Consider the following 12,901-nt stretch of genomic DNA (forward strand, 5'->3'; position numbering starts at 1 on the left):
TTTCAAGCATGAAGATGCCATGTATGTTATGTATCATGCAAATTGTTTGTAACATGCTGCCACCTGCATACATCTTTCCTTTATATAATCTGTAATTTTGATTCTCCTGAGACTCTGGAGTTCTTTGAGTTGCAGCCATATAGCCATATCAAGAGAATATCAGTATTTGAAAGGATGGACATTGTGTCCAAGAGCAACTAAGAGCATCAGTTTTCATTGTATTGTAAAGGAGTACAAGTGTCAGTTACTAGAACTGGCCAAATGGTAGATTTAATGCATATTGATCCAGAAATCCAGCAAACATTTATTAAGCTTTTACAAAGTGCAAGGTACCGTGATGGGCCCTGCATACAGATACAAGAATAAATAAGAAATGGTCTCTGTTCTCAACGAGTTGATTGTTGAATGAAGAGATGGTAAGGAAAGAAGCCAGCTGGCTGCCCAGGATTCTTGTGCTGGCCACACACTGTTGAAGTCACTTCAGGTTAAGCTGTGAATGCCGTGCTAATTCATTTAAACTTTATTATATGGCTATTGGAAACACATTTAAAATTTTGAAGAAATAAAATAAGCTTGGCATTAGGAAGATTATTTTGTAAGATGGCAGGAGAATAGGTTAGATGCCTATGATGATAATCTAGATGTGAATTAATGAGCACCTGAACTAGGTTGATGACTCTGAATGAAAAGGAGACAACATTAAGAGAAATTTTGGAAGTAGGATCTAAACTAGGTGACTAGAAGTAGAGGAAGAATCAAAGATAACACTGTTGGCTGCCTGAGTGACTAGGAGAAAATTGGAAACATTAATGGAAATATAAAACTAAAGGAAGAGGAAAAAGTTTTTTGGGAAAGCTGAAGAGTTCATTTGGGGCCTATTGATATTGAAATTCTGTTTGATCATTCAGAGAAATATCCAATTAGTGGTAGTAAATGTAGATCTAATGCTCCTGAGAGAGATTGGAAGCCAAATGAATATATATGTTTTAAACTTTCTTCTTATACTTCCCAATTGTTTTTCCAAGTGGTTGGAATAGTTCATAACTCCATCAACAAAATCAACAGTGTCTTAATATGCTAGTTTTTTCATGGTCCTTTAAAAACTGACACCTTTTGTCATCTTTACCAGTTTGTTAGTTATAAAGTTGTTTGCTTGACATCTCTATTCATAGTGATTTGGAGCAATCTTTCATATAGTTGTTAAATAATCTGAAATCCATTTGATAACCATTTGTCAAGGATACTAATTTTTCAAGAAATTTGGCAATGAAAAGACTCAGGTAAACATTTTAATGTTGGTGAGAAGATAGGAGGAAAGGGGGAGAAGGTGAGTAAATACAGATGGTTTCAAATGTGAGTACATCAGGGAAGGGGTTTGAAGGAGTTATCAATTTCATTTTTTTTAAAGTAGAGTCAGAAGTGAAGAGAGGAGAATCCTTCAGGAGAATGGAAAAAGTTTAAATGGAAAACCTTTAGAAAAGCCACTGTGGGGAATGGCAAAATGGAGTTGATAAAAGATGTAAAACAGGATTGTTTTTCAGTAGTGAGAGTTTCAGTTGTACATGCATTTGTAGAAGTTTTGTGACTTTATTGTTGACTATAGCCGGTACAGAGAAAGTAGATGGCAAGTTTCCCTTCCTTCCTTCCTTCCTTCCTTCCTTCCTTCCTTCCTTCCTTCCTTCCTTCCTTCCTTCCTTCCTTCCTTCCTTCCTTCCTTCCTTCCTTCCTTCCTTCCTTCCTTCCTTCCTTCCTTCCTTCCTTCCTTCCTTCCTTCCTTCCTTCCTTCCTTCCTTCCTTCCTTCCTTCCTTCCTTCCTTCCTTCCTTCCTTCCTTCCTTCCTTCCTTCCTTCCTTCCTTCCTTCCTTCGTATTGATGTATTTAAAAAATACTATCATAATTTCCCCTCATCCCCTTTTCCCCCCTCTCTCAAGGAACCATCCCACATAGCAAATAGTATTTTTTATTTTTTAAATTTTTATTAGATGGCCAGTTTTCTACTGAGTTCCTGGGGATGAAGAATTCAAGGATGGCAGTGAGAGCATTATTGAAATAAATGATTTTTTTGGACCAGACTGAATAATGAAGCAAATGAAGTCAAACAGGAGTTGAAGAAATAGGAGATAGAGAAGATGAGGCTACTCTGAAGATGAGGAGAAGGCTCAGAGAGAAGGGAGTGGGAGAAGTAGGGGGACAAGACACTGTCAAATACTTTTCAGTCATCTCAGAATTCATGGTCTTCAAGGTGAAGCAGCATGAAATAATGTTGAGGCCTAAAGTGTCAATATATGTATGGATAGTAGAAGGGGAATGGTGACAAAAGTGATTACAATTGCTGTGCAGGAAATATGAGTACATAGTATTAGATGAATCATGAAGAGAATGAGAAATTCCTTTGCAGAGTCTGTTCTGCACTTGGAGGTTGTCTCTATAGGAACACTTTACAAGCAGGCTACATTTTGAAAAGTTTCCAACCAAAAATTTCCCAAGACAAATGTGTGCCTTCATTATTTTTTTCACCTTGATCCCATAGTTTTAAGTCTTTGTATGCTGATGGTGTTATGTTTGTTCTAGTATATAAACATTTATTAAATCCCTAGTAGACCTGAGGTGCTGTATTAGGTGCTGAGGAACTGTAGATTTTTTTAAAAGGGGCATTATGTAGGCTCACATTAATGTGTACACACATGTGTACATACAAGAGTGTAATGGGGCAAGGGAGAAATACAGACAGAATGTTCTAAGAAAGGTCTAGATTTAACTTGGGAAGATGAGTCTTTCTGACATCAGGTCTGGCATAGATTCTATCCAGTTCACCACCTAGCTCCCTGGTGAATGATTGTAGATTTCCCTTAAATGTGTCTCCAGACTTTATGCACAATTCTTAAAATAAGGCTTTCTCTGGAGGATATTACAAGAATGAGGGCTACTTGTTAATTTTAAATAGGTTTTAGACTAAAGATAATTGGAGGTCTTAGTACTTATTAGTGAGTGAATGACTAAGTAACAAATATTAGCTTATAAACTAGTGTAACTATCAAGCAGAACTGGGAGCCACCAGATTGTGTGTATGTCTTGTGTTTTGTTAGGGGGTTGGGGAAAACAATCATTCATTCTTACCTTAGAGAGAAAATTATCATTTTATTTTATCTGTGTTGGAAGCTATGATGATTATGATGAAACCTCATTAATTTGTTCTAATTTTTGAGAAGATCTTCAAGTCTGCTGCCCCTTGAATTCCCATCCTTTTTTGCTTATCAGCATCCTTTTTTTGGGAGGGAAAGTAGTCTACTCACTTTCATTGACTCGTCACATATTCCTTTAACCTTTTCTAACTTGTTTTCTTTTCCATAGCACACCACTGAAATTCGTGTTTCAAGGTCTCTAGTGATTTCTTGCCAAATCTAATCCCCCCCAATGGTTGTTTGCATTTTATTTCAACATTTGATAATTATTTACCAACCCTTCCTTCTAGAACCTCTTAGATTATGAGCTTCTTGAGGTAGGAACTATCTTTTGTCTGGTGTGTATGTCATTAGCAATCAGAATAGTGCCCAGCACATAGAACATATTTAATAAGTACTTATTGTCTGTTATATCGACTTTCTTTTCCTAATCATTCATCACTGATGCTTAGTGCCTTAGGGGTTTTATCCTTGTTTCTTCTTCCTGTATTTTCTCTCTCATTCAGTCATCAAGTCCTACCAATTCTTTTTATTCCTCAGAGGATAAAATCCAAGTTAACCTGATAATGAAAACCCCACACAGTTTGATCCCTGTCTAGCTCTCCATTGCTGACTTCTGTTATTCATAAACTCAAAATCGTTTCTAGCCAGGCTGATCTTACAGTTGCTTGGACACACTGTATTCCTCGCCACTTTTACAGCCCTTTGACTTACACTGTACTCCTGTTTGCAATGCTTTCTCTCTTCTCCCTTGGTTATCTTATTCTTTAGTTCATCTTGACAAACATTTATTAAAAGCCTAGACACTGGGAGAGACATAAATTTAGACAAAAAAGGATCCCTTTCTTTATGGAGCTTTTCCCCTACCTCTTTCCTTGATTGTTGTCTATCAGTAATATTTTTCTCCAAAGTCCTATACCAGCCATTATATGTATTACGAAGCACTTAGAGCAGTGGTTCTCAACCTTTCTAATGCCGTGACCCCGCAATACAGTTCCTCATGTTGCGGTGACCCCAAACCAAAAACTTATTTTGGTGGCTACTTCAAAACTGTAATTTTGCTACAGTTATGTATGATTCAGAATGTAAATACCTGATATGCATTATGTATTCTCATTGCTACAAATTGAGAGGTTGAGAACTGCTGACTTCGAGTAACAGATACATTTTGGGTAGGTTACATCGGTCAGCACATTTCCCCATACTTTTCTGTTTCCCTAAGTGTATTAGAAGCCACTTCAATATAAGCATCATGTCTCATACTCCTTTGAATGTGCCTACATGACCTAACTGAAGACTCTATATCAGTAGTCATTACACACTGGCTAATGATGCAATCTAAATGAACACATCTTGAATATGGTATAGAATATTTTAAAAAGAAATTAAGTTTTGTTACTTGTGAATATATAGGGTAATTGAAGTTGGATTAACCAAGTGTTGCTTGATAGAGGTCCTATTTTAATGAATAGGTAAGAATGAGTCACTATATATGGCAATGCAGGAACCTAAACATCCATGAAATTTGAGTCAGGAAGACTTGTGTTTGAATCTTGCGTTCTACTTTTGTCAGCTGTGTGATCTCACTTGGCCTCAATTTCCTCATTTGTAAAATGGGAAGTAAATCTTTGGGGCTTCATATGGCTCTAGGTATACTATGATGTAAAGTAGAAGAAAACCATACTTACATAGTACTGACATTGCTTTTTATAAAAATGGCTATTTTTCTTGGAAATCTAACTATTTCTGTGTTAGAAAAATCTGCTCTTTTAGGTATACTTTTTCCCTAATTAAAACTATCCATTTGTTTGGCAAAAACAAAATAATGCAATTAAAACAACAACCCAAACTATTTTGATTAGAGTTTAACTTTGTATTACCAGAATCATCAAAAAGTGAGTATTAGTGAAACTTGAATTAATGATAATAGCTGTTATTTATATCACCTTTTAAAGGTTTGTGATGTGTTTTTTATGGTATCCATTTGAGCCTCATAACTTAGTAAGGTATAGATCAGGGGTCCCCAAACTATGGCCCACAGGTCACATGCACCCCCTGAGGCCATTTATCTGGCCCCCACCACACTTCCAGAAGGGGCACCACTTTCCTTGGTGGTCAGTAAGAGGAGCACTGGATGTGGCAGTGCTGCAAAGCTCAGTGTCGCTCACTTACAGGACTACTTCCGGCGACTACTTCCTTTGCACGTTGCCTTGTTCTGAAAGTAACTGAATGAGAACGAGGCGCCATGCAAAAGATTGTGTGGCTGCACAATGGAAGACATCAGCCTGGTGAGCGGCGATCTGGGGGAAGGGATTCCGGACTCTGTATACTGCTGCCCCGTATACTGACAGGCCCATCACAGCCAGCGCTACACAGATTTGTACATAGTGTTTGTTATAGTTCTGCCCTCCAACAGTCTGAGGGACAGTGAACTGATCCCCTGTATAAAATGTTTGGGGACCCCTGCTCTAGGGCATATATAAATGGCTCAGACACCAGGCAAATTGCTTAAACTTTCAGTGCCTCTAGGTATCTCTTCAGTACTTTAAGTTGCTGGTCAGTTGTAAATTTACATTGTTAGAGGGAGTTTTCTTAAGGGGAGTTCCTTAAGCTGATGAAATCACAAGTTGGTACTAAAAATAGTGAATTTTAAAGTATGCTGAACCACCCAAAAAGGCATCCCAAATGATATAAATGTGCTCTACAAGCCCAGTTATATATATTTCATATGTAAACATAAATTATGTATCATATGTATAAAATAATAATGGGCAGACTAATTTTTTAGCTAAAAAGTAGTTTGTTTAATTAGGCAGGGAAAATATGAGAAATGATTTACAGTGCCAGTATTTTCCCCCCTTGCAAGGATGGGCATATGATGATAAACTAAAGCATATTAATTCAGTTATTCTACTTTTTAACTCACTTCTCAGTTTGAGAAAAATGGACCAACAAAAGACTGGTTGGTCAGATATAGCCAACTATAGATTTTAGTGGACTCTTTTCTTTAAGGTGTTTGAGTTCCTTGTGTTGTGATCAAAGGAAATTATATTTTATTGCAAATGATCATAGGCATTTTATAGAAAAAATTTAAATCACTTTTATGGGCTTTTAAGACTGGAGAATATTTGGTATATTTCTTTTAAAAAATAATATTTTGATTATCTTGAAAGGTATGTTCCAGGAGAAGTTGAGATTATTGGGAGAAAGGGTGGATACTTTGATTGCAGAACTTTAATTATTTTTTTTTTTAGTTCCAACTTTATTTTTTCTGGTAAAACAATATGCTGCTACTTAGAGAAAGCTAACCTCATCTTTTGGGTTTTCTTAAATTTTCAAATAGCCCAAACTGTGCTTGTCTTAAATATTTGCATGATATGAAACAGTGGCTTAGTAGATTTTTCTTCTGTCCATAGATATTTTGAAATAATGACTCCAACTGATAATAGTCTTTGAACATTCTTTAAAATGCCTTATCTGCATCTCTGTAAGTAGTCAAAACAGAGTCTGCCCTGCAGCTTTAACTGTTTCTCTTCCCCCACACAGCTCCAGTCTATCCACTTTCTTCAATGTGTTTCTCTAGAGCTCAGATAAATCAGGTTTGGCTAAAGTTCCAAAAAAGAAAGAAAATTCAGTCAATTTAGTAGTTTTTGTTATTTGTTCTCTCTTCTCCCCCCATTGTTAGTGAGAGTGTCTAAGAGGATGGTCATGCTCACATAGTGGTGAATTTTCTCTCACCTCTGTATCTCCAAAGGGTATTTGATATTGCTTCTGGATCTCAAATCATTATTCTGCCTATAACTGAATAGATTTTTTTTGTCTTTTTCTGTAAGAACTTATCTTAAAATTGATTTAATTTAGTTAGAATTTAACACAGAACTCTTTGAATAGCCTATATTTTTGAGACCATAATTAAGAGGCATCTCATCCTCCCCTCCCTGTCCCACACCCTCCTGCAGTAAAGCATTACATCTTCAGCCTCTCTGCCTTCATATAATTGGTCCCATTTCCAGATTGCACTTCCTCCTCACCTCTATCCTGGAGAATCTTTGGTTGACTTCATCATCCAGTTACTAGCTTTCTCATTCTCTTGGGTCATTTTATATTTACATTACTTGTATACTATTATTTCTTTAGTGAAATGTAAGCACCTTAGAGTTAAGGCAATTTCATTTTCAACTTTTTGTCCCTTGTGCCTAGCCCAGGGCTTTGCCCATAACAGGAATTTAGTTTAGTTTGTTGAATTTGTAATTCCTTGGTAAAAATGAGGAGGTTGACCAGATGATCTCAAAAGTTCCAGGACTACAATCCTGAATATTAGTACTTCTAACAGTATTGATTATGATATGGTGATGACTTATGAGTATTATATGAAATAATAGGAATCTGTGGAAAATGATAATCATACGATTTGTGTTTTTTTGGGAACTTGTGGAAGTGATGGGTTAGTGATTGTAAAGGGACCAACTGTGATGCTTCCTGTTTTAGATAAAAGAGAGATTTTGTGTTTTTATTTGTATTTTGTTTTTACTTATATATGTACATGTTGCCTCTCCTTTTAGAATGTTAGGTCTTTGAGGGCATGGATTTATTTTTGTGGTCCCAACTTTTAGCCCAGTGACTGATTAATAAATATTTATTGATTAGGACTCTTCAGAATGGGATCAACCATGTGTCAATTTCCATTTTCCTCTTACTCAATTTCAGTCTAATATAAGTTAATAAGGGAGCTGTTTATAATAATATGGCAGGTTCTGAGTTTCTCTGCAAGTGATCATTGGTCAGGAGTATGCTAGTCCTTTCCTTTCTCTGAGATGGCTGCTTATCCTGCTGTTCTTTCCTTGATAATGGATTCCTTTCATTTTCTACCTCTTTGCCTTTTGCCCATGCTAACTGAAGTCAAAGCCTGGAGTCTTTTCCTAAATGCTATTGGTCTTAGTGAGAACAAGGGCTCTTTCTGTAACAGAATATCTTTTCTACTCAGCCATCCAGAAGGGGCTTCCCCTGATCCTAACTAAGCAAAGGTGTCTTTCTAATCTAAAGATTCTGGTTTCAGGCTAGGGCTTGCCTTCTTGCAACCGGTTCTCAGCTCTTAACTCCCCTAAACACACAAAGTTTTCTGAGAATGCTACCTTTCAGGGTAAGACTCAGTTCAGCATCTCTGCCCACACGCAATAAGAGGCATGCCAAATTGTCCCTCACAACTCTTGGATTTCTTTCTCCCCTTTGCACATTCCTATATGCTCCTACTCCCTTTAACCAAAGATAGGCAAAGTTAAAGAGAGAAAGATCAGCATCCTGACCTCTGTGGTTTTATTTTTTTTACAGATCCACCTTCACAAATACCTTTGCTTGTGTGCTAACTATACATCTCACTAATGTGCCCTCAATCCCCTAAGAATCTGATGATCTTGACCATGAAGTTAAATATTTTTAGATAGATTCAATATATTTTAAGGCCAAAAATACACTGTGTCAAGATTATTTTGGGAAATTTCCGTACAGAGTTTTTGTATTCTTTAAAAAAAAAAAAAAACCCTTACCTTCTGTCTTAGAATCAATACTATGTAAGGCAGAAGAGTGGTAAAGGCTAGGCAATGGTGGTTAAGTGACTTATCCAGGGTCATACAGCTAGGAAGTGTCTGAGGCCAAATTTAAACCCAAACCTTCTGTGTCTAGGCCTAGTTCTCAAACCACAGAGCCAGCCCAGCTGCCCCCAAGTTTTTGTATGCTTGAGGAAATATAGGTTTGAATTTTCACCCTTTATTTATGCCATATCATATGTGAGTTACTCTGAAAAGTAAAAGAAATGGGGAAAATTACCCAAACAAATAAATACTATGGGTGATCTGAGAGGTTGCCTAGAAGTCATGAATACAAGTCAGAAATACTTGGGTTCCAGGCCTGTGGTCAATTCATGATTCTGTGACCATGGGCAAATCATTCTGGGAAGTGACCCAGACAACTCTGAAAGTTGATCTTTGTCTCTGATCTGTGCTGGTGGGGGGAGTTTATCCTCAGAGATTTCTTCATATAAATGAAAACACATGTCTGAATCAATCTCTCCCATACCTGCACCAAAATGAGTGGCCTAGGACTCATCAGAAAGCCTTTAATAATACTGTGAGGGGGAGGAGATGGGGTTGATATTTAGAGTCAAAATTTGAAGTTAGATAAGTCACAATCCCTCTGATTTTCATTTTTTTTTTAATCTGTAAAATGAAAGGGTTTGCTTCGATGGCCTTATAAGCTTCTTCTAGATGGGAATCATGATTCTCTGACTAGAGTAACTTTTAAGAAAAGCAATTTTCCCTAAAAGATTGATCCTTAACTAGGTGTCTAGATGTATTGCCTTTAAAGGTCAACTTTGATAGGAGATGGTGAAGGGGTCACTAAGTAGTAGCAGACATTATTTAGATGATATGCAGACTCCCTTTTTGTCAGATCAAAAGAAGTACCTTTTAGGAAGTGGTAGCCAAAGCCTTTTGAAATTAACTGGGCAGTAGAGTGAGGGGGAAGGAATGATTGAAGTTTAGAGTGATAAGAATGAATGGATAGGATTGAAGTGTAGAGAGAAATTCTGAACCCTCTGGTTTCTGAACTGCTAAACGGAGACCCCAATAATCCATGTCTTCCTTCCTTCCTTCTTTTCTTTTGTAAGTTATGGATGTGCTCAATATGGTTCATAGCATTTCAAGATTTGCCTAGTAGGCTTTGTTGAGTAAGGCTCCTATTCAGACTAATCTGTTTCATTTTGTTGCTATAACCCTGGGATGTGAGAGAAACTATGCCTTGGTCTGTTTTTATAAAGCTTGAATTGAGAAATGTGAAGAAGTGAGAGAAGGCTCAAGGGAGCCCAAATAAGGATTAAGCAATAAGGTAGTGGAAATAAGATGAAATAAATGTATTTTTCTTGAAGAGGAGAAAGGTAAAGTTAATTTTGTTGTCTTTGAGTATATAAAGGCTAACTCTCTACACTTTGACTCAGTTGATGAATCCATCATTCTTGAAACTTTTCTTCCTTCATATCAAATTACCATGTTTCTTTTCTTACTCTTTAGAAACTATCTATCTAATGGTCTTCTTTCTCTCCAAGCTCTAGCTTCATGAATTTCTTTATAATCTTTCCCTTTCAGATCTCATCCATTTGTAAGGCTTCAACTATCTTCTGAATGAATATGCTTAGTTTTGTAGATTTAGCAGTAGATTTTTCCCCAAAGCATCTTTTTTGTATGGCCATCTGACATAATTTTTTTACCTGGTCATATGCAAAACAATTCACCTTTCTTTCCTGCCTCCCTTCCCCCAGGCCATTCACTCTCATTGATCTTCCTCTCCTGCTTTCCTTTTAATAGTTTATTTTTTAATCTTCTTCCTTGTCATTCATTCTGTATAGAGATCTAGAATGTCAACAGATGATTTTCTTATATTCCAGATGAAGAAAATGAAGTTTGTAGAAGTAAAGTGATTTACCAAAGGGCACAAAGTAGTTAATTTCAGAGGTGATATAAGGGCATCAATCTTCTGATTCCTAGGTCATTGCTTTTTCCACTTCAGAATGTTCTTAACTGGTTTCTTAGTTAAACCAAACACTATGACACCAAGGTTGGAAAACTGTTCATCTTTGTTGGAGAGGAACTGTGGGATATTGGAGAGCATTAACAGATTTGGAGTTTGAATCTCATCTCTGACACTTATTTAGCTATATAAATATAAGAAAATCACCTAAACTCTCTAAGTCTATTTCCTCATCTATAAAATAATAGTAATACTTCTAGGATCTACAATGAGTTTTATGGATATCTAAGAGAAAGTCTTTTTAGCTATTTGTCTCTTCCATTAAAATTTATATATATATATTTTAGTTATGTTGATTGACTAGACTTAACAAAGTAATGGAGAAAATGTTAATAATTTTGATTAAACATGTGTGTTGCAGGATGAGAGAATCATATAATCCTATAATCCAGGAGAAAGAGTTTTAGCTATTTGTCTATCTCTTAACATTTTTATATACTCTTTAATATCTAGTTTTGAGCAGCTGGTGTTGTTGTGGATAGAGTGTTAGGCATGGAGTCAGGAAAACTCATCTTCCTGAGCTCAAAACTAGTCTCAAATATTTACTAGTGATGTGAACCCAAGCAAGTCACTTAACTCTGTTTGCCCAAGTTTTTCATATATAAAATGAGCTGGAGAAGGAAATGGCAAATCACTCTAGAATCTTTGCCAAGAAAACCATGTAAAGATTAAAATTTAGGAATATGGGGAGACTGAGGCAGGTAGAAATTAGTTTCTCTCTGCAAGGAGTATTATATTTTTTAGAGATTTATTAAGGATTAAGGATTAAAGAAAATACAGGATAAGGAAAACAGGCCAGAGGCCTAGACATGACCTCACCTACATTATGGAAAGAGCCATGTCTGCCCCAAAATGGAAGTCCAAGAGAGAGAGCTCAAAAACCTTTGCAATCAGCTTAAGTACCTTCTCGATCTCACCCACCTCAGAATTCTGTGAGATTACAAAGCATTTTGGGGAAGTGTGGAGCAAAGGGATTGAAGTCCAGAGTTCAAATCTCAATTTTACAACCACAAATGGGGTCAAGAAGAATTGGACACAACTGAAAAACAATATTATCCAGCTTAATTCCCACCTTCTTATAAAGCATTTCTTCATCTCTCCAGATTACTGGTTTTCTCCTTCTTTCCATCACTAAAAACTCATTCTTTGTCCTATTATAAAATTTGACTCAGTCTTAAACTGGTTTGAATTTTTCATGTGTATATCTTCCATTAACCATATTCAAAGCTTGTTGAGGGCAATAATTGCATCATATTTTGTATCTTGTAAACTGCACAGTTTGGTAATGGACAAATAGTAGATATTAAATAAGTGTTAAAGATATTTTTAGGGTTGTGACTTAAAATCTAAATTAATTTGGTCACCAAGGAAATCCCATAATAAAATTCCCAAGTCAGCTGGAAGTTTATGGTGATTTTAATTAATATAGAGGAAAGAAATTAAAAATGAGAGAGAGAGAGAGAGAGAGAGAGAGAGAGAGAGAGAGAGAGAGAGAGAGAGAGAATTTAAACTGCTCCAGCTCAGGCTGAGCCAGGCAGGAGTTCAAGGCCTTGACCAAGGGGGCCTCCCCTGAGAGCCAAGGGAAAAGGGAGTCAGTATTATCACTCACCACGTGAAAGTCTCAAGGAAGCTGTCTGAGGGAGCTCCTCCAGGCTTGAGTTCCAGGATCGAACTGGCGCCCAGGCCTGCTCACAGGAAGTGATCAGTCAGAGCCATCTCTCCATGGAAAGAGCCAGAAGGTCCTCTTGGGGAGAGAGCCAGTGAGCCAGATATATAGCCCTTTTACTTTTGTGTCTCCTTCTCTAAATGCCCATTCTTTAGTTCTCATCTTCTTTGATTAGATTATATCTTTAGAGTTACATAACACTTCTGTTTTAAGTTCACCTTTTGTGAATTACTTAACCTTTTTGTGATTAATTTAACCTTTATAGTTACTTAGCACCTTTTTGTATTAAGATCTTCAAATAGACTTAAAGTTCTAGCTTCACTATAAAGTAAGAACTAAGTACCTTCATTGTTCAATTAGGAGATTACAATTTCATCTTCTCCACAAAGTAAGATCTAAGTAGGATGGAGTACTGTAAAGTTCCCAAGACATTACTGATTTTGTTAGACTAAGTATCTTCACTGTTAAAATCAGG

General features: G+C 36.6%; 1 protein-coding gene across 2 annotated transcripts in view; it reads left to right on the forward strand.

Annotated features, from left to right (window-relative positions):
* The window catches only part of FARP1 (FERM, ARH/RhoGEF and pleckstrin domain protein 1), a 338,024-nt gene that overhangs the window by 43,049 nt on the left and 282,074 nt on the right, over nt 1-12,901 (forward strand). The gene's annotated exons all lie outside the window — the stretch shown is intronic.

Source organism: Monodelphis domestica, chromosome 8 (genome assembly GCF_027887165.1).
Source record: "Monodelphis domestica isolate mMonDom1 chromosome 8, mMonDom1.pri, whole genome shotgun sequence".
In the NCBI taxonomy this organism is placed as follows: Eukaryota; Metazoa; Chordata; class Mammalia; order Didelphimorphia; family Didelphidae; genus Monodelphis; species Monodelphis domestica.